This window comes from Orcinus orca, chromosome 11 (genome assembly GCF_937001465.1).
Source record: "Orcinus orca chromosome 11, mOrcOrc1.1, whole genome shotgun sequence".
Classification (NCBI taxonomy): domain Eukaryota; kingdom Metazoa; phylum Chordata; class Mammalia; order Artiodactyla; family Delphinidae; genus Orcinus; species Orcinus orca.
In genome coordinates, this window is record NC_064569.1 from 89290868 (window position 1) to 89317431 (window position 26564).

At 44.8% G+C, this 26564-nt stretch overlaps 1 protein-coding gene across 1 annotated transcript in view; it reads right to left on the bottom strand.

Annotated features, from left to right (window-relative positions):
* The window catches only part of LARGE1 (LARGE xylosyl- and glucuronyltransferase 1), a 585040-nt gene that overhangs the window by 202228 nt on the left and 356248 nt on the right, over window positions 1–26564 (bottom strand). The gene's annotated exons all lie outside the window — the stretch shown is intronic.

Here is a 26564-nt window from a genome sequence, read left to right on the forward strand (position 1 = left end):
AGGACACCAATTTCAGCTTTTTTGAAGTTTCCTGCTCCCCTCTGCCTTATCTGTTTCTTACCCATTCCTTTTTTTAATTTGTCAAAACTGACCTCTGACTTTTCCATCTGCTTTTCCTCCAGTATCTGCTGACTCTTCACAGTACAGATGAGTGAGGCACTGAAGATGGCTTGGCAGCCTTGAGTCTTGGGTGAGCTTCTTTTCTACCTTTTTTTTTTACCCCCGGCTTTATTGCAATATAATTGACACATACCACTGTGTGGGTTTAAGGTGTACAACGTATTGATGGAACACATTTATAAACTGCAAAATGATCACCACCACAGTGTTAGGTAGCCCCTCTGTCCCATCACAGTCGCCATTTCTTTTTTGTGGTAAGAACATTTACAATCTACTCTCTTAGCGTCAGTCAAGTATATGAGATGCAGTATCATTAGCTATTCATGTGCTGAGCATTTGGTGAACCCATTCAATCTAGAAATGCATGCTTTAAAAAAGAAAAAATATAAAATAACCAACAAGGACCTACTGTAATTACCATGCTGCACATTGGCTCCCCAAACTTGTTAATAATTACCATGCTGCACACTGGATTCCCAAACTTGTTAACCTTGCAACTGGAAGTTTATACCCTTTGACATCTCGTGGGGGCAGGCTTCTTGGCGGTTGGGCTCCATTAAAGGGTGATGAAGCAAGTCATGGGATTTTACTGGGTCCATCCGTCAGGGTCCAGTTAAGAAACAGGAATTCCACACAGAGAGATGTTACTAAAGACCTGCTAGCCAGGTATGAGAGACTATAAAAGCAAAAGGGGAAGACCAAGACACCCTATAAATGGCACCTAAAAGTGACAACTGCCATTCCTAGGTCTGGGCCAGTAACAGGAAGGAGTTAGGATTACTAGGCTTTCGGAGCTTGGAAAGGGGGTCCATAGCACAAAAGTCCAGCCTCGGAGAAGGGGGCATCACAATGCAGGGCTGCTGATCGGAATGAACAATGCAACCCGATGAGGAAGCCTGGCTGGGATGGTTCTGCCAAAAACAGAGAGCAGACAAGCAGAAGCAGGACGCTTCATCCCCTCCAGCCTCAGTTTCCCTCTTGCCCCGATGTGTAGACCTTCCCAGGAGCCTCTGGCAACACTGAAATGTCAGCAGAGTCCCAGCCTAGTATCACAGAGCACAGTCCAGAAGGGTGGGTTTGAAACTGGGAGTAATAACTTAAAATTACCTTAAATGAGCCCAGTGGGGTGTGGGTATCCCAAACATCAACACTGGACTCCTCGGCTGGGTCATTTCCCTAAAGACATTATACAATTTCTTGTCTGGAGGATACAAAAACAGCCTCAGACCTAAGTTCTAAGTAGAGGAGGGGGCTGAGGGGTCTTCCCTTTCTGGATGCATACTTTCAGGTCGTCTCCCTATTTTCACTCCAGTGCCTTGCCCAGCCCCATCTGTGCATGGTGGGCTGTGTCCTGAGCTATGTGGGTACAGTGTGTCCCAAGAGAAAAGCTCTAGCACTGTGGGGTGGGGGGAGGGAGGAATGGCTATCTGGCTGCACGGGCTGAAGAAAGGGTTGGGGTTCCACCTGTTTCTATACTCAGATGCATTCCATGCTGCATTTAGGGTACCTGGAGCCTCTCATGGCTGAGCCTTGTCTGAGCTCAGCAGAGCCAAGCACCTGTTTGCTGTCCTGTTGCCCAATCAGATCGCTGCTCTGAGATGCCAGTCCCCACCCCTCCACCTGCATTCTGGTTCCCAGACTTAGTGACACCCCCTGTCTGCTCTTCTCTTTTCCTATTATCTTTGTCTTTGTGAACTTTGTCTTTTCTTTACTCCTTTCCTTCCAATTTAGTGGACTTTGGGAAGGCATAACAATAAGCTCATACGTTCAATCTCTGTTTTATAATTCACGTTTTTAAAAAAGTATGCGTGGGTCACTTAAAACACATGTGCAAGCCAAATGTGTCCTCTGGGCCATCGCCTGTAACATCTGCCAGGCACTGCAATACCGCAACCTGAACAAGGGAAAGCCAAAATAATTTGGGTCATTTTGCTTGGAAAGGGAAGGCAGAAGAACAAATTAATGGTAGAGGAGAGAACATTTGAGGACAGTTTGCAGCTGTTCTCTTGCTCGGAGAACATAATGAAAGGGCCTGAGCATTAAAGGGCAACAATGAGGGATTTTAACCACATATGAAGAAAAGCCATCTCTCACCTGGATCACTGTGCTGGCCGCACTGGTCTTCCTACCTGGGACCTCTCCGTCTCTAAACGGCTTCTGCGCTGTTCATTTCCCTGCCCTGATTTAGAACCTCTAAATACAACAGAGCACGTGTTCAGTCGTTTACCAGTTAATTATGGAAAGCGAAACAGGCTGGGGTCTGCGCTATGCACTGGAAGACGGTGGTGACTGGATAGATGTGGTCCCCTTCCTCTTGTGCTTCGCCAGAAACAAAGACACATCAACAAGCACTTTCAATAAGATATAAAGCCCATCTCTGATGGCTTCTCTTAGCTCACCTTTATCTGCCTCCTGGCCTAACTACATGCCAGGTCCTTGGCTAAGCCTCATGCTAAAGTTTACATATGCAAGCCTCACAGGAACCCTACGAGGTGGCTAGTTCACTATGACTATTCCCATTTATCCCCATGCTTAAAGCAGTGAGGTCATTTTCAAAAGCTATTTAGGTATTGTGTTAGTTTCCTAATTGCTGAGTTACCACAAACTCAGTGGTTTATTTATTTCATTAAAAAATTTTTTTTTTAATATAGCAGGTTCTTATTAGTTATCTATTTTATACATATTAGTGTATATATGTCTCAGTGGTTTAAAATCACATTTACTACCTCATGGTTCTAGAGGTCAATACAAAATCTTATTAGGCTAAAGTCAAGGTGTCGGCAGGGCTGTGTCCTTCTGGAGGCTCCAGGGAGACTCCGACTCCTCGCCCGTCTCGGTTTCTGGGTGCTGCCTGCACCCCTTGGCTCGTGGTCCCTTCTTCTGTCCTCAGCGTGCATTGCTCCAGCCACTGCTTCTGTCATCACATGGCTTCTCTCTGCATTCAAATCTCACTCCCTCCCCATCCTCTGACGATACTCTGAACTACTTTTACTTGTAACACCTGGGACACCAAATGTGTAGGTATTTTCCTCACACCAGCCAATTCTCTTTTCTTTTTAAATTAATTTTTTTTTTTTTTCCTTTTTGCGGTATGCGGGTCCCTCACTGTTGTGGCCTCTCCCATTGCGAAGCACAGGCTCCGGATGCGCAGGCTCGGTGGCCATGGCTCATGGGCCCAGCCGCTCCGCGGCATGTGGGATCTTCCCAGACTGGGGCACGAACCCGTGTCCCCTGAATCGACAGGCGGACTCTCAACCACTGCGCCACCAGGGAAGCCCTTAAATTAATTTTTATTGGCGTATAGTTGCTTTACAATGTTGTGTTAGTTTCTGCTGTACAGCAAAGTGAATCAACTATATGTATACATATGTCCCCTCTCTTTTGGATTTCCTTCCCATATAGCTCACCACAGAGCACTGAGTAGAGTTCCCTGTGCTATGCAGTAGGTTCTCATTAGTTATCTATTTTACACATAGTATCAATAGTGTATATATGTCAATCCTAATCTCCCAATTCATCCCACTCCCCCTTAGTATCCGTTATGTTTTTTCTCTATATCTGTGTCTCTATTTCTGCTTTGCAAATAAGATCATCTATATACCACAGCCAATTCTCTGTGTGGGCACTACCTGGATGTCCTACAACCCAATTCAATTCTGACTCTTACTACCCGGACTCGGCACAGACCCCACAGGTTGAAGGGCTCAGTCCTACGAGATGCCCTCACTTTAGGTGTCAGTCACCAGAATCGGGTCCCCAAGGTACCCACAACCCTTGCCTTTCAGGTTCAATAATTTGCTACACTCACAGAACTCAGGAAAGCACTTAACTATTGCCAGTTTATTATAAAAGATTCAACTTGGGAACACCCAAATGGAAGAGGTGCATAGGGCAGGTATATGGGAAGGGGCACAGAGCATCCGGGCTCTCTCTGGGTAGACCACTCCCCTCCCCGGGCCAGCACCTCCTTGTATTCACCAACCTGGAAGCTCACTGAATCCCGTCATTGAGGGGTTTTTAATGGAGGCTTCAGTACATAGAAGGATTGATCAAATCACTGTGATCTGGTGATCAACTCAGTCTCTAGCCCCTCTCCTCTCCCTGGAGGTCGGGGGTGTGCAGCTAAAGGTTCCAAACCTCTAATCATGCCTTGGTCTTTCTGGTGACCAGCCCCATCCTAAAGCTATCTAGGGGTCAAGAGTGGCATCATTAGAATAAAAGACGCTCCTATTACACAGGAAATTCCAAAGAGTCTAGGAACTCTGTGTGAGGAATCGGGGACAAAGGCCAAATATACATTTTTTTATTTTATCACAGAAACTCATGACATTTAGCGCTCACACATACAGTCCCAGATAATCTTCCCATCTCAAGACTCCTAACTAAATCACATCCACAAGGTCTCTTTTGCCATAAAGGTTAACTTTCATAGGTTCCAGGGATTAGGATGAAGATATCTTTGGGGGCCATTATTCTTTCTACCACAGGGAGAAAGAGGAAGGCCTGGGATTCAGACCAGAGTCTTGTGCCCGAAAGCCAAGCGTCTAACCACCCTGTACACCTGCTTCCCCATGAACCTTGAGCTTTAGCTGTGCCCCACATAGACCCTGCAGGGCCATCCCTCCATGCCTTTTCCAAGGTGTTTCTTTTGTCTTTAGTTCCCTTCTACTTGGCGCCTCACAAACTCCTAGTTGACCTTCAAAGCCCAGCTCAAGTGCTTCCCCTCTGTATCCTTTCCCTGCCACTCCTGAGCAGAACTGGTTCTCCGTTTTCAATGCCCCCGCAGCACTCTGGTAACCTCTCTGTACAAGCAACCACCACATAACTTTGCAGTTATTTCTGCTTCTTCCTGCCCTTTGGCCATTTATGTAAGAATTTCCTTTCTTTGTGGATTGTTTCGTATCTTCCATGCCCAATACTGCCTGGCACATAGTAGGTCATTCAATAAATGTTCCTGAGCTAAACTGAAACTAGTTAAAAAAAAATAAATGAACTGTATGATAAAAGGCAGACTGTGCAGTCTTCCCCAAAGGCTAAGTAAAAAAAGAGAATCGAGACACATTTTTTTCATTTTTCCCCATCAATTTACTGAGCCCGATGCTGAGCATTATACCAGCTGCTAGGAATAGAGATGAATAAAACATGACACTTGCCTGGGAGGAAAGGAAAACGAGATGTACGGAGTCCCCTACTATGTGCCCACCACTGTGACACCCCCAAATGCGTTAGCTCATTGAAGTGGAGGTCTGCCAGGTGAGCGGGAAGCAGCCTCAATGAGATCCCCGTGGCACCTTCTAGCACATGGATTCTAGAAAATGAGTTTATGATTTCTTCTCTGATTATAGGCTGCTTTGCTGAATTTCAGAATGCTTAACATGGATTTAAAAGGTACCTTAAGAGACCTTCCAGTCCAGTGTTTTTGAAACTAGAGTTTGCCACACATTAGGGGGTTGTGAAAATAACGGATTGGGTTTGACAAGCATTTTAAAAATTAAAATACACCAAATAAATTAGAAAATATAAAAATTCATTGAACGTAGTAAGGTTAAATACTGTTTTATGAAAATATTGTCTTAGTTGCACATCTACTAACGTGTCTGTATATATGTATGTATGTATATATGTATAGATGTGTGTGTACGTACATACGCACACATATTTTTTGGATTGTGATGTAAAATGTATTTCTTACTGTGGGATACAGTCAAAAATGTATGGAAAGTACTGATGGGCCTACATCTCTACCTGGATACAAAGAGCAAGCAAGGCCTGGCAAGGGCCTCTCGCCAGCTCTTTTAATCAAAGGCCTGTAGGTAAGCTCCCCAAGCCCATGGGCACCTGTACTTCACACTCACTCCATTGCCATCCCTGAGGGTTGGGATGCTCTTTTATTAAAGGAGCCAGTGGAGTTCCCATGAGAGCCCAAAGGGGCAAATGACCTGATCAAGTACATCTTGTTCCATTACCTCGGCTGGCCTGAAAAATATATGTGCAAAGTTCCTTTAAATAGACTACAATGGGATTTCCTTCTAATTGTCATAATCAAGATCTGATTATCTAGAAATGGTCTAATTAAATCCCCTGAACTGTTGTGATGTGTAGCTTCGAGGGAAAAATGTAGCCTTTGAGGTTCTGCTGACCTGGGACAAAATCCCCATCTCTGCCACTTGGTGGCCATGTGACTGGGGACCCTCAGCTGCACTGTGGGCCATGGGCTTGGGGTGAGGGAGACGTCCCTTCAATACCGAGAAGGCCTGCACAAGAATACAAACTCAGTAAACATTCACACCTCCCGCCTTCAGCTCCCCTTCTCTTTCTATGAATATTTGCAGAGAAGTTACAAAATAACCACATGCCAACTTCACTAATGAGTCAGAGAGAACCACCACTGAGAAAATGGCATTTCTCCTCCTGCAGTAAAAGCAACAGAGCCACATGACCCTCCGTTCCGTGGCTGGGGCACCGTGTGCCCAGGCCTGGCTGAGTCTCCCCTTGCACTGCGTGCCAGCTGAAAGTCTGGAGTTGACCCAGGGTCTGCCCAGCGCGGCTGTGTGTGCTTCGTCCCACCACCAGCCTAGCCCTGACCTTTTCTGGTATTTGTGATGTCGGACTGGATTTTGATCACCGTTTGAGCTCTTGACACAAAGTAAACAGGTTGGCATACTTCCCTGGGAGGCACAAGCGTCAGGATTTTAAACCTGTCTCCAAGCACTTCTCCTAAATGCTACCCTGCCCTGCCACCCCCCTGACCAAACAGCCAAGACACAATGTCTCTTTTGTTGCAGTAGCCAGCGGATCCTGGGTCAGTAACTTCTGGGCAGTGAGACCAGTGGGCAGTGGACCCACCTGCACTTGAGTGTTACATAAGGAACTTGGAAAGTATGGATGTCTGCACTTGAGCGTTACATAAGGAGCTTGGAAAGTATGGATGTCCAGTGCCCAGACCAGAGATTCTGACTTGGCTGGTACAGGGTAGACCTGGGCATCATTCTTTTTAAGGAGCCTCTCTCCCCCGACCATGATTCTAACCTGCAGCCAGTGTGGAATACAACTGCCTTTGGGAGGAGTGAAGGCAACAGAGAGCAAGAGGATCTGGTCCAGTCCTCAGGCCAGTCTCTGTGAACTGGTGGAGAAGGTTTCCAGTTTCATACGAGGAATGTACAGCAGACAGAGGTTAACTGGCTCATCCAAGATCACACAGACAGTTGGGACCTGGCCGCGGGGCTATCTGACTCTTTTTATAGCCATGACATCACTGTTGAGCTGAGAGCATCTACAGACGTCTGTATGTGAGCAGCCCTGGGCCACAGCCTTATAATGTTCAAAGGACAGGGCTAGCATTTTGCTCTTTTTTATTGTAGAATACCAAAAACAGTTGAAAACAGCCCAAGAATCCAAGGCTTGAATTTATAAATAACAACACGGCCACACCATGGAATACCAGGAAGCATAACAAATGACATGGTGCATAACATGGGGTAATGGTTGTAATATGTAGTTAAAGAAAAAATATTAGTATATAAACATTACTCTAATACAACCCCAATTTATATATTAAAAAAAAACAATTTTAAATGCACAGAAAAGTGCCTGAAAGGAAATACACTAAAATGTTACTGACATTCAACTCTAGGCAGTAGGAGTTTTATTTTCTTCTCTGTGTGTCATGGATAGGCACTGTTTTATTCATGACACACATATCAAGGGGATACATTTAGTGAACCTAATGATGCCCGGGACAGAGCAGTCTGTTCTTCAAAGCGTCCAGTAAATTCTTGTTTCTGCCTCTGGAGATGAGGCCCTTTCACTATTACACTAATGCCCGGGGGCACCTTTATGCTGCCTTCTCCCTGTCCTGTCTGGAATTCTACAAAGAATACATATCTTCTTCCCTGAAACTAATATATATATATACACACACACACACACACACACATATACGTGTGTATATATATACACACACAAACATACAGAGAGAGAGAGAGAGAGAGAGAGAGAGAGAGAGAGCGAGCGAGCGAGCGAGCACTGAGTCACATCAATGCGTCTCTAAAAACCTAAGAGAAACAAACATTTGGGGATAAGCACCTACTGTATGCTGCTATGAAAGCATCCAGAGGTATTCAAAAGCCCACCTCCCACTGTAATGGCTTCCTAGGCTGTCTCCGGAGATAGAGGCTGGAACTGAGCATGGGTTTGGCAGCCAGATTTATGTTCTGAGATTCTCACTGGGCTGAGCCAGTGGGTCACCACTCACTCTTTGGAGATCTAAATTCTCGTGGAACTCTGTTTGGGGGCTAACTTCATCATTCCCCTGTACTCTGTGTCTCCATTCCAGCCTTACATATGGTTTCTTGCCTGGATATAACCTCAGTGGTGCAAGCCCCTGGGGTGACTCCAGGGCATCTGTGATTTGCTACTTCATAGGAGCATAAAGGGAGAAAGAGTATTGTAGAACCCAAAGAGTCACAGAGGCTGAAGACCTAATTTTGTTTATTCAGTACAGTAATCCCTCCCTGCCCCCCTTATCCACAGTTTCTGCAGTTTCAGTTACCCAGGATCAACTGGGGTCCAAAAACATTAAATGGAAAATTCCAGAAATAAACAATTCATAAGTTTTAAACTGTGCACTGTCCCTGCTTTGTCCCCCTCTGGCTGTGGAGCATCTTTCCATCCAGCGTACCCTTCCCACCAGTCACTTTTTTTTTTTTTAATGCTCAATTATTTATTTTTTACATCTTTATTGGAGTATAATTGCTTTACAATGGTGTGTTAGTTTCTGCTTTATAACAAAGGGAGTCAGTTATACATATACATATGTTCCCATATCTCTTCCCTCTTGCATCTCCCTCCCTCCCACCCTCCCTATCCCACCACCAGTCACTTAATAGCTGCCTCGGTTATCAGAAGAGCTGTCGAGGTATCGCGATGCCTGCGTTCAAGTAACTCTCATTTTACTTAACAATGGCCCCAAAGCCAAGAGTAGTGATGTTGGCAATTCGGATACTCTTTTACTGTGCCTAATTTATAAATTAAAGTTTATCATAGGTAGGTATGTACGGGAAAAAACATAGTATATACAGAGTCTGGTACTACCCACAGTTTCAGGCATCCACTGGGGGTCCCGGAACTCATCCCTGCAGATAAGGGGGCACTACTGTAACTAGATTTTTAGCACCACCCAGGCCCGGATTGGGACATACCTGGAAGGCAGAGCCAGCAGGATTTGCTGGCAGATAAATGCAGAGCGTGAGGGCAAGAAAGACATCAAAGGGACTCATACTTTATATGGTGCTGGCTCTGCTTCTGCCAGTGGGAATTTGTATCAGATTCACAGACCTGAAAGGAACCCTGAGATCACCCAGTCAGACCTATTTTACAGCCTCATTCATCTCTTCACCAGTCATTCAATAAACACTTATTGAACAGATATCCTTGGATCAGAAAGGTGGAGTGACTTGCCTGAGGCCAGTAATGGTAGAACAGAGACCCACATCCAAGTTAAAGTACTCCTGCAACTGTAACACACAAATGAAAGACCTTCTGGGTCTTTCTTTACCTTTGCAACAAAAAGCCCTGCACTAGTTCACAATCTCTAAGATTCATTCCTTCCAGTCGTATTTTCTCCACGCGTGCATGCCAGCAAAGCCACTCTACAACTTCGCCTGTTTCTTACTGCTTCCATACAAGACTGAAAAGAAAATTTATCTTTCAACGTGTCACCTCTCCGCTTTGAGAAACACTGATATATTTTGTAATTGACGTCCCGGGAAGGCTTGAATGATGACAAAAGTAATTAGGCCAAACAAGGAAGAAAGCCCAGGACAGCACCCGAGCTGCAGGCACTACTTACCACGAGCAGTGGCCCATTGCTCAGGGCAGAGTCATTTGTAAAAGGAAAGATCAAGAAGATATTCAGCCAGGTCAGACTTTCAATTTAGGTTGCATTTGTGGGTAAACAGGCTCCAAAATCTACCTTTCCCATCTAGACAGAACGATCCTCTAAGATGCTAAAGAAAATTTGTTCACGTACCAAAAATTTACAAACATCGATTACAGGCCCATCGTGGTCACCAGGGAGGACCTGAAACAGGAAATGGTGATGAGGATTTGTGGGAAAGGAACCAAAAAAGAAGACTTTATTTAGAATGGGTTCTATTAGCCAACATGCTCCTTGAGGCTGCAAGTAACAGAAATTTAAACTGACTTAAGAAATTAAAAAAAGGGAAATTTTGCTTCAGGCATGGCTGGAACTAGAGACTGCAACACAGTGTAATCTGGAATCTGCCTCTATTCTCAGGATCTCAGATTTGTTTTCACTCTCAGACAGAGTGGCTGTGCAGGAAAGACGTTACACACCCGGCCTGAGACTGCCATCCTTAGAAAGGCCTGCTTGCAAAGGTGGCCCTCGGCTGGCTCGTGTGAACCTGGGTTCCAGGAAGGTTCCCACTACTCCCTGGTAAGAATGGCCCAATGTGTCTAAAACTGCTTGTGCAAACATTATGGTTTATGATGAATACCTGCTTTCCTTCTGGGATTCTAGAATTTTGTTATGTGCTAGAGGATGCCTATATGACCAGCCCCCACTAAAGATCTCGGGTGCTGTTTCTAATGAGCTTTCCTGGTGGACGGCATTTCACACACGCTGCCACAACTCACTGCTGGAGGAATTAAGTGTGTCCTGTGTGACTCCACTGGGAGAAGATTCTGGAAGCCTGAGCCTTGTTACCCCCAGACTTCACCCCATGAACCTTTTTCCTTTATTGATTTTGTATTATGTCCTCTGCTGTAATAAGTCATAGCCATGAGTTTGACTCATGCTAAGTCCTATGAGTCCTCCTAATAGACCACTGAACCTAGGGGTGGTCTTGGGGACCTTTGACACAGCGGCAAAATGACCAACGGAAGTTCCAATCACCTTCTCATAGTTTAGCAACTGTAGTAGAAAATCTCTCCCAGAAGCTCCAACTAAAGTCCTTCGCCTACGCTCATTCGTTGTGATTGGCTTAGCTTCGGGTACACAACCACCCTGGACCAATCACCAGAGCCAGGGAGATGGCTGCAGTTCTGCTGGTGGACAGGACTGGGTCATGTCCTGCAGTCAGGGATGGAATCACCACCCTTTACGCACACTGAAGACCAATTAAGACAAGGAGAAGACATGGTTTTCAAGAGAAAAAGGGGCATTCTGCTGACGTCTGTGGAGTGGGGGGGGGGGCATGGATGCTGAGCAATTAGGACAGAACTTCTATTTGTGAAGCACAAATGTAGTGCATTATAAGGAAGCATTTGTTATATAAACATTAACCACCACTGGCACAAAGTCACAGAGCTAAAAGAGCTGAACGTATTTTCTCACCCTAAATCTACGCTTTCTCTTGTATTTCCCACCTCATCTACCAAACTGGGAAAATAGGGACAAATCTTCTCTCTCTTGTACCACATCTTATCGGGACACCCATTTTTAATTGATTATGTTGCTGCATCTTACCTCCACCTTAGCTCAGGCAATGATCATTTGTTTCTTGGATTACTGACATGGGCGACTAACTGGACTCTGGTTTTGGTTTTGCACCATCCAGCCCATTCCCCCACTGCAGCTCAATCACCTTTCTATCCTGAGGACTGACCAGCCTGATGAGATCACTCTTCTCCTTAGAGACTGTTGATGGATTCTCACCATCTTCGGGAAAAGCCCAAATTCCCTGGCGTGGCATGCCACACCACACCCTCCATGATCTACCTCCCGCCTACTCTGCACTCTTCCATCATGTTTCCAATCCATTCTCTCAGACTCAATTCTTTGTACAAAATGGTCCAGCCGGAGGGAACCCCCTGAAGTTCAGGCAGCATGCCATGCTGTTTCATGTTGTGAGTTTGGTCCACTTTGTTCTCCCTGGTCCCCCTTTCCCATGTGGAGATCTGCAGCCAATCCACAAGACCCATGTATCTTATGTTGTGAGTGACGACTTTCCCAGCCCCCAAAGTTAATCTCCCTCCCACAATGGCACCACTGTGCTTGGCACACGCCCCGCATCTCCCACCTCTTCTGAATTCTCAACTAGAATTCACCTTCATGACGGCTGGCGAATCATCTTATCCATCCTTCTAGCTCAGTACTGACTACAGTGACAAGGAGTAGTGCGTGAAAACCTGTGAACTGAATCCACAAATGAAAGAGGCCGAGATCGTGGCTCTCCCACTTACCAGTGAGATGATTTGAGTGTGTTGTTCAACCCTTTTAAGCATTGGGTCTCCCTCTTGTAAGATGTGTCAGGATTGTTGTGAGGATGAAAGGAGCTAATGTGTGTGGAACATCCAGGCTGCACGCAGAGTCTGGACTGCACCAGGCACCTCATCAAAGCCAGTTACCCCCCAAATGTACCATACTAACGCAAGACAGTAATAAGGGAAACTGGGTGTGAGGTACATGGGAACTCCGTACTAACTTCACAATTTTTCTGTAAATCAAGAACTGTTCCAAAATTTTAAAAGTTCACTTTAAAAAATAAAAAAGTGAGTTCCATCCCTACCAACCAACCCTCCTCCCTCCTTTCCTCCTCACCTCCACCCAAAACCCTTCAACGGATGCCTCTTTTTTTTTTTTTTCATATCCTAGTATCAGCATCATTTCCTCCCCACCAACAGCCCAGAAAAGATTACTGGCTGGGCTTCCCTGGTGGCGCAGTGGTTGAGAGTCCGCCTGCCGATGCAGGGGACATGGGTTCATGCCCCGGTCGGGGAAGATCCCACGTGCTGCGGGGCGGCTGGGCCCGTGAGCCATGGCCGCTGAGCCTGCATGTCTGGAGCCTGTGCTCCGCAACGGGAGAGGCCACAACAGTGAGAGGCCCGCATACCGCAAAAAAAAAAAAAAGATTACTGGCTAGATTTGGGAAATCCTCTTTTTAATCTTTTAAGAATTTTTGCCATTATGGGATACGGTCTTTTGACGTCTAAGCAGTAAAGAAGAGAAGCCCCAAACTGCCATACCTTCTTTGTCCTGAGACCCACCAAAAGGCAAATAAGAAAACAGAAACCCAACCTTCCTTGTCGAATGGAGACGGCTGTTAATAAAAAAAAAATCCTTTGGCTTCTAGAGAAGCTGGTGATTTCACCTGGTCCTATACCAGTTGACAGTGTTCCCTTCAACGACCCCTCCATCCATCTCAATAAAGAATCAGCACACACAACTCTGTCCACTGCACTCTTCCAGATGGGCAAGCCCAGCGCACCGCACAGAGAAGAGAACAGCTATTTGTCTTCCTTGACAGGCCACGTCCGTCCTTGTCATGTATTAGATTCTGCTAATAATCTACGTATATGCGTTTAGGAGAAAAAAAAATTGTGTCCTTGTGATAGTCACAGAATGATACGATTTCCTCTCTTCACAAGTCTGTAGATGGGCAGCACGTTGGATCCTCTTGTAGTTTCGAGGGAAGATTGTAAACCCCAGTGGGTCCTAACCCCAAATCTATGGCTACGGATGCATTTGAGTTGGGTCAATTCAATCATACTTTCCCTTGGTATCACGTTTCCTTCCAGGTGCAAGGGAATGAATGCATTTATTTACCTTCTGAAAGAGGAAATTTACTACTGGCTACTCAACTATCTGTGGCCCTAGGAGAGGAGAAAATTCATAGCTCAAGCATCTTGGAGGCTAGTGTCGAATATAAGAAAGAAGGGGAAGGAAGTCTGAAGCACACACGATAGGAGCTTGGGCACAGGGCTGACTCAGAAAGTCATTCAAAGAGGGCACGTGGTTAGGGGGTCTCCAAGATGTGAACCAGTAAACAAGCGGTAGAAAGTTCAGATTTCATTTCCTCTTTGGGGCTATAGCCACTATCAACCACTTAAACTACCACCACCAGCACCTGACATCCTACACCTTTTGGTCAGTAATGGAGGGCCACTAAGGAAGTGGCTCCCAACAGAGAAGGACTTTGCCCTCAGGGGACATTTGAAGATGCCTGGAGATACGTTTAGTTGTCACAACTGGGGAAGGGGGTGCAACTGGTACCTAGTGAGTAGAGGCTAGGGATGGACAGGACGGCCCCCTACAATGATGAATTATCCAGCCCCGAATGTCAAGAGCTCTGAGGTGGAGAAACCCTGCATGAAGGCAGTGGTTGTCAAAGCACCGGTGCTGTCCAGGCTGTTGGTGGGAGATGGGAGTGGGCCTTGGACTTGCACAATTTGCAAAGACACCACAGGTAATTCTGATACTGAAAGCCACCCTCCACCCCACAACTCAGAAGTACTGCTCAGAGAACACAGTTGTACATGATCATTAGGTTACTGCTTGGCTATCACATGTCTATTAATCCAATTTGGTATTTCACTAATATAGACTCAGAGCAGAGCTAACCTTCACGGAAGACTCCTTTGGCCCCAGATACTTTTAGAACAAACAAGAAAAAAAGGCTTCTTTTCTGAGCACATGATTCTAAAGATGGGCTTTGTCTTTGTCTCCATAAATTTATTTGATAAGTATTTGCTTCTCACCTCTTCCCACTACCTGGACTGCACCTGTCTCTCACCGTCACCCCCACTAAGTCTCTCGTGCCTTTATTTGGTGCCAACCTGCCCCCTCCCCCTCCCTCCCCCCAGGATGGCCTAGGATAGCCCTCTCCCCTTCATGCATCCACAATGGCTACGTTCACAATCAAAATCTCCTTGACTCAAGGCAGCTGATATCAGAAAAATATGAGAAAAGCAATCTGGCTAAGTAATTCACATTAATGGCAAGTAACCCTAAAATGGTTCCAGAAGTATCTGATTTTTTCTAATAAGGATGAGTTAGTCCCATGAATGTCTAATGGCCCAGGTATGAGAGAGAATAACTTGTGTGGCCGGTACCAAGTAGGTGTTCAGTAAATACTTATGGAGTGTCTGAATGAGTGAGAAAAGACCTTTGGGCAGAGTAACTTCCTGTAGTTTTAGGTTTAATGCTTAAACTTTTCAGTATCTCTCCCTGAAATTTTCAAAAAAATCCCGTGGGCCCATCAGGAGGTGGTAACCATTCCAACATGTGATATACAGGCAAGGTATTTACCAAAAATAGCAACAGCACAATGTCACAGGACCCTGTGGTCATACAATAAAAGGTAATCAAGGAGTAGTCTACTAAGACCCCAAATCCTTCTCTCTCAATCAGCCTCCCAATTCAGCTTTTCCTTCTCCAGTCCAGAGCCCTACCCACCATCCATCTCTCCTCTACTGCTCTAAGATAAAAGGAAATGCTAGAGAAATAATACTAATAAAAATAATAACACCGTATTTTCTGGCTTCTAAGGGGGCACTGATTGTTGGATATAGCAAAACATTTTCCAGGAGAAAAAGACCATCAGTCAAGTTGCTCTGGTTAAGTCACATCTCAATTTCAGAAACCGTAAAATGTGAAAAACCCTGCCTGGAAGAACTGAGATAACACATCCCTGCAAAGGACCAGGTGAGTTACAGATTCTGCTTCTGAAATATCATTCCCATTAAAACTGCAGTGTAAATTGCTTGGGAGAGCCGGGCCTCCACCCAGGTCCTGGGAGGGTCACACTCCACCGTCTCTGATCTCCCCACTGAGACACACAGCCAGCTCTTTCCAAACAGGACAAAATCCTAACTCTTATTCTCACGTGACCCTCCCAGGCCCCCCTCCTCATCTTGCTTGAGGATATTTGGGGAACTTTTCTTACTCATGGAGGACTGATACCATCTCCTCTAAGATGAAGATCCTCCCAACGGAATCTCTTAGGTATGTAGATAGCTGCCTTATTGTGATGACAGTAAAATGATTCTCATATTAGAAACAGCAGCAGCAAAACACTGTTGCTGTTCACTCTCTATGAGGAACTGCACGGAGACTTTCCTATGTACAATCTCACATCACCCTCACAGCGTTATCATCCCCATTTTGCCTGTAGGTAATGGAGGTTCCGAGATTTGAGTAGTGCCAAGGTTATAAAGATGGTAAGAGTATGGATGGGGGTCAACCGTAGGAAAGGCCCTGGGCTGCTCTGTCCTATCACTCCAGGAGTGGACACTTGAGTTGGGTAAGGACTAAGGGAAGGAAATACTTCACAGCCACTTCTAGAAATATCTCCTTCCTCCTCTTCCATATGGGCCCCATAGTGTTCCTCTAGCTCATTTCACAGAGAGCCTGGATCCCTGTGCATGAAGGGAAGTCACAGAGTGGACAGAAGTCCCATTTGCCCCATTGGGGGATCCTGGGGATGTAAGTATCAGAGTGGCTGTCCTGCCCCATTCCGGGAGCTGTGCAGACAGGGACACGCAGGATGTGGCTGGCTTGATGATGCAGTGGCAATTTGAGGCAGGAGGCGACATCACTCACTGGGTATGGGCTGCACAGTCAGGGGCTCCTGACACAATCAGGGTGAGCTCCGTGATCCTTTCTCCGATGAAGTGTGGTCCCCTCCTCACTAATCACAGCTCGCCAATCACACCTCGCCCAGCCTTTGGACTTGCAGATCCCCGTCTGCCACCGCCCAACAGCCTCCCATTAGATCCAGCAGGTCCAGCAAGCCACCCTCCCTTCAGGGCCGGAAGCCACAGCATGGGCACCCCTGGATGCTACACCTGGAAGTCCAGAAAAGGAAACTGTCATAACCCGGTGAGAACATTTTAAGAGAACAGCTCTAGTTCGTTCCAATAAGGAAATACCTGAAGATACCTCCAGCCGTCCTCTTTTGTAAGATCCAGACCTGTTCATTCCATCTCCACGTGTCCAACACTGAACTCGTCACCCAGGTCCATCCACTCTGCCTCCCTGTTCATCTCCCATCCGCGTCCTCTGCTCGCCCCCAAGGGCAATATCCTGCTCGGCCACTATCATATGCTGCCTGCAGTGCAGTAGTAGCCAGCCTCCTACCTGCTGCCCAAACTGTCTTTCAAGGTACTGTTTCCTGCTTCCTGCTTTCAGAACATCCCCACACTGCAGCCAGAGGAACCTTTTCAAATCGGAAAATCTGAGCATCCTTTTCTGTACCGGAAACTCCGAACTGTCTTTCAGTTATACCTTTGGATAAAATCCAAAGCTGTAATTTACGAAACCCTTCGTGGTTCTCTTGCCTTATTTCCCGTTCTGCAAACCACCTAGAATCATATGTCTATTTGTTCATCTATTCACCAAGCACCTGCCAGGTACTGTTCAAAGTGCTGAGAACACATCAGGAACAGGACAAAGATCCCTGCCCTCACGGTATTTATGTATTATCAGGAAAGACACACAGTGACCAGGTAAAGCCAGCCACGTCCCCGGTACCTGGGTCTGTCGTGCTTACTGGGTGGAGCAGAACAGCAATCTTAATAAGTAATCATAAACTAGATTAGAAGATGATGGATGCTATAAACAACATGAAAAGAACAGGGTGTGAGGGATGGGATGGTATCCCAGGTTGCAGGATGAAAGGGGCCAACTGGCAGAAATCTCACTGAGATGCTAAGATTTGAGCAAAGACTTAAAGGGAGTTATGGCAGCAAGACAGGGAGAGATCTGGAGGACAAACATTCCCAGCAGAGGGACAGCAGAGCAAAGGACCAAAGACAGGGCCCACCTGATCTGTTTGAGGATGAGACCTCGATGTTTCTCTTTCAGTGTCTGCACCGCTTCTCTCTCCGGACCTCAGGCCTTTGGGTATGGCATTCCCTCTCAGTGGGCCATGGAGGCTAATGTCCTCATGCCTCTTTCCTTCACAAGCCTTCCTGACCCTCCCAACCCTCCTGGCCAGGACTGCTTCCCCCAAAACTGTGACTGTACTTCACCCTGAATTCCGCCTTTCGAGGTACTTTCCATACTTTAATGTAACTGTGTGTTGAGTTGGATCTAGAATCTAGTGGTTAAACGCCTGGGCTCTGAGGTCAGCCTGGGGGCGGCCTGGCTTCCATCCAGGTTCCGCCACTGCCTCACTGTATGATCTCAAGCACGCCGCTTAAGGACTTCTGAGGGCTAAATGAGATAGCCTGGCGCCCGACACAGAAAAAGCAGCTGATAGGAATTAGCACAGAGAGGGGTGGGGGGCAGGTCGGCCTGTCTTATTTACTATTTTATCCCCAGGGCCTAGGCCAGGTCCAAGGGCTCAAAAGGTAACGAATTAATGAAAGAATGAGTGACTGAACGAACGTGGAAGGCAGGGAGGCAGGGAGGCAGGGGGTGGAAGAGGAGGGAAGCAGGGGGCAGGGTTGCAGGGAGAGGGGAGGGGAGGGAAGCAGGATGGGCAGGGAGGCAGAGGGGGCAGGGAAGCAGGGAAGCTTCTGCTCCCCCAACTCTCAGGAGTTTCAGGTTGAAGAACAAAACGAAAACAAAGACTCAGAAGGAAAGGAAGGGGAAGATAATTTATTAAGTACTGTGTAAGGCAGAGCTATTTGGCGACCAAAATGCAGCCTATGGGGCAGTGATTACCATACCATTCCCCCACATTTACAGTACAAAAGAGAATCAGGGAAGGTAAAGAATGTTTCTAATATAGTAAGAGAAGGCAGATCCACTTCACCCTTAATCTGAAAAATAATTAAAACCTCTCCCCCCATTTTGCCAGGAATAAAATTCTTGAGCTTCCTCCCATGGTGAGCAACTCAGCTTGCCAAATGCAAGCACCGTGAGGCATGTAAGGAGAAAATCAGAGTGTAGTTCCTGGATTCGGAGTGGAAGGCAGCCGGATAACAGGTGTGAAGAAGGGGGAGGAAGGAGGAATAAAGAGGCCCTGGGGCTTCCCTGGTGTCGCAGTGGTTGAGAGTCCGCCTGCCGATGCAGGGGATACAGGGGACACGGGTTCGTGCCCCGGTCCGGGAAGATCCCACATGCCGCAGAGCGGATGGGCCCGTGAGCCATGGCCGCTGAGGCTGCGCGTCCGGAGCCTGTGCTCCGCAACGGGAGAGGCCACAACAGTGAGAGGCCCGTGTACCGCAAAAAAAATAAATAAATAAAAGAGGCCCTGGGGAGTTTACCAAGGGGAAAGTCAACCAGGAATTAGAAGGTAAAAAACAGAAGTAAACAATGAAAACTGGTGGTGAGGAAGGAGCTCCGTCAATACTCGGAGTGCAGGAGAATGTTTAAAACCATGCCCAGATGATAGAGAAATGCCCCAGTCTTTTAGTGGAATATTGTGATTGACAACAAAGACCACACACCCTGAGTGGCTCCCTCCCATTAGAATTCCAGAGCCTTCTGAACTAACAGCACATCACCCATGTACACACTGGCTGGGGGAGTCATTTTAAGCCACTTTATGTGAGGCTTCAGATCTTTTAAAGTTTCTGCTTCTCTTCCCTGTGGCAAAGCAGGCTCTCAAGTTTAGAAACTGTCACGAGCCGATGTGAGATGAACAGGATCCTGACTGCAGAGAGTCTCCTCCCCACAAGATGCTTAAACAGGTTACTCAGTCGTCCTGAAAGGCCTTCTTTAATTCCTTTCACACCAGCTAAAGGGAGGAAGCTTCATTTGGAGGTCAGTGAAGGGGCACAGGGAATAAGAACAAACTTAGACACAGGAGAGAGGAGGAAGGAAAGGAGAAGGGAACTCCTGTGGCCAGAGCATCCACTGGGGTACCGGGATCAGTGAATCACCTCCTCGGACCTCACATCACTATGAGAAAATGTGGGCATTTTCCTTGTACAGGTGCAGAAGCGAGGATGAGAGGTTAAACAAACACCCCAAGTCAGCCTGCTGATGAGTAGACCAGCAGGGATTGAAACTTGGTGTCTTCCTTTCAAAGCTTCTCCTACCCAACCAGTTCCACCGAGAAAGGGAGTGAGGGGAGAGGGGAGGGGAAGCGGCAAAGGAGGGAGGGGCAGGTCATGACCAGGTAAGAAGGAAAGACACCTGCGGAAAGGTCCAAGAATGCCAAAAACCCCTTCAAGGCAAGTGATTGTATAACCACAAAGGCTCTACAAATGTCTTTTCAAAAATAATACTTCCACAGTTCTCCATATTCAGCTTTTTTTACATTATTGTACACTTACAGCCACCCATGCCCACCCGATGGCTTTGTGCACAAAGCCGTGAGGTAATGGAGCAGACACCCACTAACGGTATCCGCCATTATCCCATACCTGCTGGCAGGAGTCCGCAGAGAAAGTGGAACATGGGAAGAATACTGCATGACGTGTTGTGCATTTCTTGCAAGGACCCCGCTGGCATTGTTCCTGGTTCACTGAGGCCCAGAGAAGTCGAGTAACCTGCCTGTGCTCACAGAGTCGCTCGGGGAGCCCTGATGCTGGCTTATTCTTCTTGACAATGATGAGTACATGGGGAGAGCTCTTGGGGCTCACAGCTACTTTAAACGGGGTGTCCTGGAATGTCACAAGCTGGGCCAGGATTCTGGAGACTGAGGTTTTATTTCTCAAATCCTAGGCAAACCACACTTTCCCATGCCTCTGGTTTTGCCCGACACTCCTGTTCTCTAAATGCCTACATCACCTTGGGCCCACCCTCTACAAGCTTTACACGGTCACCTAGAGTTCTTTCTTATATCTAACTTTGGTCTCTACAAAGAGACTCTAAGACCCACCACCTGCTCTTCCAGGGACAGTAGGGTGAAAGGTAGAGTACTGAATTTAGAGTTGGACTCCCTGAGTTCAAATCCCAGCTCTATTTAAGAGCGGAGACTACGGGTAAGCTACCTTGTCTCCCAAACCACCTGTTCTCAAATCTTTAAAACAGGAACATTAGCAGTAATTACTTCAAGGGAGTGTCATGAGGCTTAAATGAGTTTACTCAAAGTTTAATAGAGTGGTGGGCACAGAATAAATGCTTCAAAATGTTAGCTGTATATTGTAAATGGATAACCAACAAGGACCTACTGTACAGCACAGGGAATACTGATCAATATTCTGTAACAACCTATTAGGGGATAAGAATTTGAAAAAGGATACATGTATACGTAAAATTGATTCAATTTGCTGTACACCTGCAACTAACACAAAATTATAAATCAACTATACTCGAATAAAAATTAATTTTATTTATTTTTTAAACATCTTTATTGGAGCATAATTGCTTTGCAATGGTGTGTTAGTTTCTGATGTATCACAAAGTGAATCACCTATAGGTATATACATATCCCCATATCCCCTCCCTCTTGCATCTCCCTCCCACCCTCTCTATCGCACCCCTCTAGCTGGGCACAAAGCACCTAGCTGATCTCTCTGTGCTATGTGGCTGCTTCCCACCAGCTATCTATTTTACATTTGGTAGTGTAAATATGTCCATGCCAATCTCTCACTTCGTCCCAGCTTACCCTTCTCCTCCCCGTTTCCTCAAGTCCATTCTCTACATCTGCGTCTTCATTCCTGCCCTGCCCCTAGGTTCTTCAGAACCATTTTTTTTTTTTTAGATTCCATATATATGTGTTAACATACGGTATTTGTTTTTCTCTTTCTCTGTATGACAGTCTCTAGGTCCATCCACCTCAAATAACTCAATTTCCTTTCTTTTTATGGCTGAGTAATATTCCATTGTATATATGTGCCACATCTCTATCCATTCATCTTTCGATGGACATTTAGGTTGCTTTCATGTCCTGGCTATTGTAAACAGAGCTGCAATGAACATTGTGGTACATGACTCTTTTTGAATTATGGTTTTCTCAGGGTATATGCACAGTACTGGGATTGCTGGGTCATATGGTAGTTCTACTTTTAGATTTTTAAGGAACCTCCATACACTTGTACATAGTGGCTGTATCAATTTACATTCCCACCAACAGTGCAAGAGGGTTCCCTTTTCTCCACACCCTCTCCAGCATTTACTGTTTGTAGATTTTTTGATGATGGCCATTCTGACCAGTGAGGTGATACCTCATTGTAGTTTTGATTTGCATTTCTCTAATGATTAGTGATGATGAGCACCCTTTCATGTGTTTGTTGGCAATCTGTATATCTTCTTTGGAGAAATGTCTATTTAGGTGTTCTGCCCATTTTTGGATTGGGTTCTTTGTTTTTTGATATTGTGCTGCATGAGCTGCTTGTATATTTTGGAGATTAATCCTTTATCAGTTGCTTCGTCTGCAAATATTTTCTCCCATTCTGAGGGTTGTCTTTTCGTCTTGTTTATGGTTTCCTTTGCTGTGCAAAAGCTTTTAAGTTTCATTACGTCCCATTTGTTTATTTCTGTTTTTATTTCCCTTTCTCTAGGAGGTGGGTCAAAAAGGATCTTGCTGTGATTTATGGCACAGAGTGTTCTGCCTATGTTTTCCTCTAACAGTTTGATAGTGTCTGGCCTCCCATTTAGGTCTTTAATCCATATTGAGTTTACTTTTGTGTATGGTGTTAGGGAGTGTTCTAATTTCATTCTTTTACACGTAGCTGTCCAGTTTTCCCAGCACCACTTACTGAAGAGGCTGTCTTTTCTCCACTGTATATTCTTGCCTCCTTTATCAAAGATAAGGTGAACATTTGTGCGTGGGTTTATCTCTGGGCTTTCTATCCTGTTCCATTGATCTATCTTTCTGTTTTTGTGCCAGTACCATACTGTCTTGATTACTGCAGCTTTGTAGTATAGTCTGAAGACAGGGAGCCTGATTCCTCAAGCTTTGTTTTCCTTTCTCAAGATTGCCTTGGCTATTCGGGGTCTTTTGTGCTTCCATATAAATTGTGAAATTCTTTGTTCTAGTTCTGTGAAAAATGCCTTGGTAGTTTGATAGGGAATGCATTGAATCTGTAGATTGCATTGGGTAGTACAGTCATTTGCACAATGTTGATTCTTCCAATCCAGGAACATGGTATATCTCTCCATTTGTTTGTATCATGTTTAATATCTTTCATCAGTGTCTTATAGTTTTCTGCATACAGGCCTTTTGTCTCTTTAGGTACCTTTCCTCCTAGGTATTTTATTCTTTTTGTTGCAATTGTAAATGGGAGTGTTTCCTTAATTTCTCTTTCAGATTTTTCATCATTAGTGTATAGGAATGCAAGAGATTTCTGTGCATTAATTCTGTATCCTGCTACTCTACTAAATTCCTTGATTAGCTTTAGTAGTTTTCTGGTAGCATCTTTAGGATTCTCTATGTATAGTATCATGTCATCTGGAAACAGTGACACTTTTACTTCTTCTTTTCCGATTTGGATTCCTTTGATTTCTTTTTCTTCTCTGATTGCTGTGTATAAAACTTCCAAAACTATGCTGAATTACAGTGGTGTGAGTGGGCAACCTTGTCTTATTCCTGATCTTAGTGGAAATGGTTTCAGTTTTTCATCATTGAGAATGATGTTGGCTGTGGGTTTGTCATATATGGCCTTTATTATGTTGAGGGGTTAGTTCCCTCTTTGCCTACTTTCCAGAGGGATTTTAACATAAACTGGTGTTAAATTTTCTCAAAAGCTTTCTCTGCATCGATTGAGATGATCATATGGTTTTCCTCCTTCAATTTGTTAATATGGTGTATCACGTTGATTGACTTGCGTATACTGAAGAATCCTTGCATTCCTGGGATAAACCCCACTTGATCATGGTGTATGATCCGTTTAATGTGCTGTTGGATTCTGTTTGCTAGTATTTTGTTGAAGATTTTTGCACCTATGTTCATCAGTGATATTGGCCTGTAGTTTTATTTTTTTATAGTATCTTCGTCTGGTTTTGGTATCAGGGTGATGGTGGCCTTGTAGAATGAGTATGGGAGTGTTCCTCCCTCTGCTGTATTTTGGAAGAGTTTGTGAAGGATAGGTGTTAGGTATTCTCTAAATGTTTGATAGAATTCGCCTGTGAAGCCATCTGGTCCTGGGCTTTTGTTTGTTGGAAGATTTCTAATCACAGTCTCAATTTCAGTGCTTGTAATTGGCCTGTTTATATTTTCTATTTCTTCCTGGTTCAGTCTCAGAAGGTTGTGCTTTTCTAAGAATTTCTGCATTTCTTCCACGTTGTCCATTTTATTGGCATATAGTTGTTTGTAGTAACCTCTCATGATCCTTTGTATTTCTGCAGTGTCACTTGTTACTTCTCCTTTTTCATTGCTAATTCTCTTGATTCGAGTCTTTTCCCTTTTTTTCTTGATGAGTCTGGCTAATGGTTTATCAATTTTGTTTGTCTTCTGAAAGAACCAGCTTTTAGTTTTATTGATCTTTGCCATTGTTTCCTTTTCATTTATTTCTGCTCTGATCTTTATGATTTCTTTCCTTCTGCTAACTTTGGGGTTTTTTTGTTCTTCTTCCTCTAATTGCTTTAGGGGTAAGGTTAGGTTGCTTGAGATTTTTCTTGTTTCTTGAGGTAAGATTGTATTGCTATAAACTTCCCTCTTAGAACTGCTTTTGCTGAATCCCATAGGTTTTGAGTCATTGTGTTTTCATTGCCATTTGTTTCTAGATATTTTTTGATTTCTTCAGTGATCTCTTGGTTATTTAGTAGTGTATTGTTTAGCCTCCACGTGTTTGTATTTTTTACAGATTTTTTTCCTGTAATTGATATCTAGTCTCATAGAGTTGTGGTCGGAAAAGATACTTGATACTATTTCAATTTTCTTAAATTTACCAAGGCTTGATTTGTGACCCCAGATATGATCTGTCCTGGAGAATGTTCCATGGGCATCTGAGAAGACACTGTATTCTGCTGGTTTTGGATGGAATGTCCTATAAATATCAATTAAGCCCATCTTGTTTAATGTGTCACTTAAAGCTTGTGTTTCCTTATTTATTTTCATTTTGGATGATGTGTCCATTGGTGCAAGTGGGGTGTTAAAGTCCCCTACTGTGACTGTGTTACTGTCGATTTCCCCTTTTATGGCTGTTAGCCTTTGCCTTAAGTATTGAGGTGCTCCTATGTTGGGTGCATAAATATTTACAATTGTTATATCTTCTTCTTGGATTGATCCCTTGATCATTATGTACTGTCCTTCTTTTTCTCTTGTAATAGTCTATTTTCAAGTCTATTTTCTTTGATATGACAATTGCTACTCTAGCTTTCTTTTGATTTCTATTTGCATGGAATAACTCTTTCCATCCACTCACTTTCAGTCTGTTTGTGTCCCTAGGTCTGAAGTGGGTCTCTTGTGGGCAGCATATATATGGGTGTTGTTTTTGTATCCATTCCACCAGTCTATGTCTTTTGGTTGGAGCATTTAATCCATTTACATTTAGGGTAATTGTCGATATGTATGTTCCTATTACCATTTTCTTAATTGTTTTGCGTTTGTTATTGTAGGTCTTTTCCTTCTCTTGTGTTTCCTGCCTAGAGAAGTTCCTTTAGCATTTGTTGTAAAGCTGGTTTGGTGGTACTGAATTCTCTTAGCTTTTGCTTCTCTGTAAAGGTTTTAATTTCTCTGTTGAATCTGAGTGAGATACTTGCTGGGTAATCTTGGTTGTAGGTTTTTCCCTTTCATCGCTTTAAATATTTCCTGCCACTCCTTTCTGGTTTGCAGAGTTTCTGCTGCAAGATCAGCTGTTAACCATATGGGGATTCCCTTGTATGTTATTTGTTGCTTTTCCCTTGCTGCTTTTAATATCTTTTGTTTGTATTTAATTTTTGACAGTTTGATTAATATGTGTCTTGGCATGTTTCTCCTTGTATTCATCCTGTATGGGACTCTCTGAGCTTCCTGGACTTGACTATTTCCTTTCCCAGATTAGGGAAGTTTTCAACTATCATCTCTTCAAATATTTTCTTAGTCCCTTTCTTTTTCTCCTCTCCTTCTGGGACCAATTTGAACGTTGGTGCATTTAATGTTGTCCCAGAGGTGTCTGAGACTGTCCTCAATTCCTTTCATTCTTTTTTCTTTATTCTGCTCTGTGGTAGTTATTTCCACTATTTTATCTTTCAGGTCAGTTATCCTTCCTTCTGCCTCAGTTATTCTGCTATTGATTCCTTCTAGATAATTTTTCATTTCACTTATTGTGTTGTTCATCACTGTTTATTTGCTCTTTAGTTCTTCTAGGTCCTTGTTAAATGTTTCTTGTATTTTCTCCATTCTATTTCCAAGATTTTGGATCATCTTTACTATCATTACTCTGAATTCTTTTTCAGGTATACTGCCTATTTCCACTTCATTTGTTTGGTCTGGTGGGTTTTTCCTTGCTCCTTCATCTGCTGTGTATTTCTCTGTCTTCTCATTTTGCTTAACTTACTGTGTTTGGGGTCTCCTTTTTGCAGGCTGCAGGTTCGTAGCTCCCATTGTTTTTGGTGTCTGCCCCCAGTGGGTAAGGCTGGTTTAGTGGGTTGTGTAGGTTTCCTGGTGGAGGGGACTGGTGTCTCTGTTCTGATGGATGATGCTGGATCTTGTCTTTGTGGTGGGCAGGCCTGCATCCGGTGGTGTGTTTTGGGGTGTCTGTGGACTTATTATGATTTTAGGCAGCCTCTCTGCCAGTGCATGGGGTTGTGCTCCTGTCTTGCTAGTTGTTTGGCATGGGGTGTCCAGCACTGGAGCCTGCTGGTCATTGAGTGGAGCTGGGTCTTAGCGTTGAGATGGAGATCTCTGGGAGAGCTCTCACCGATTGATATTACAAGGGGCTGG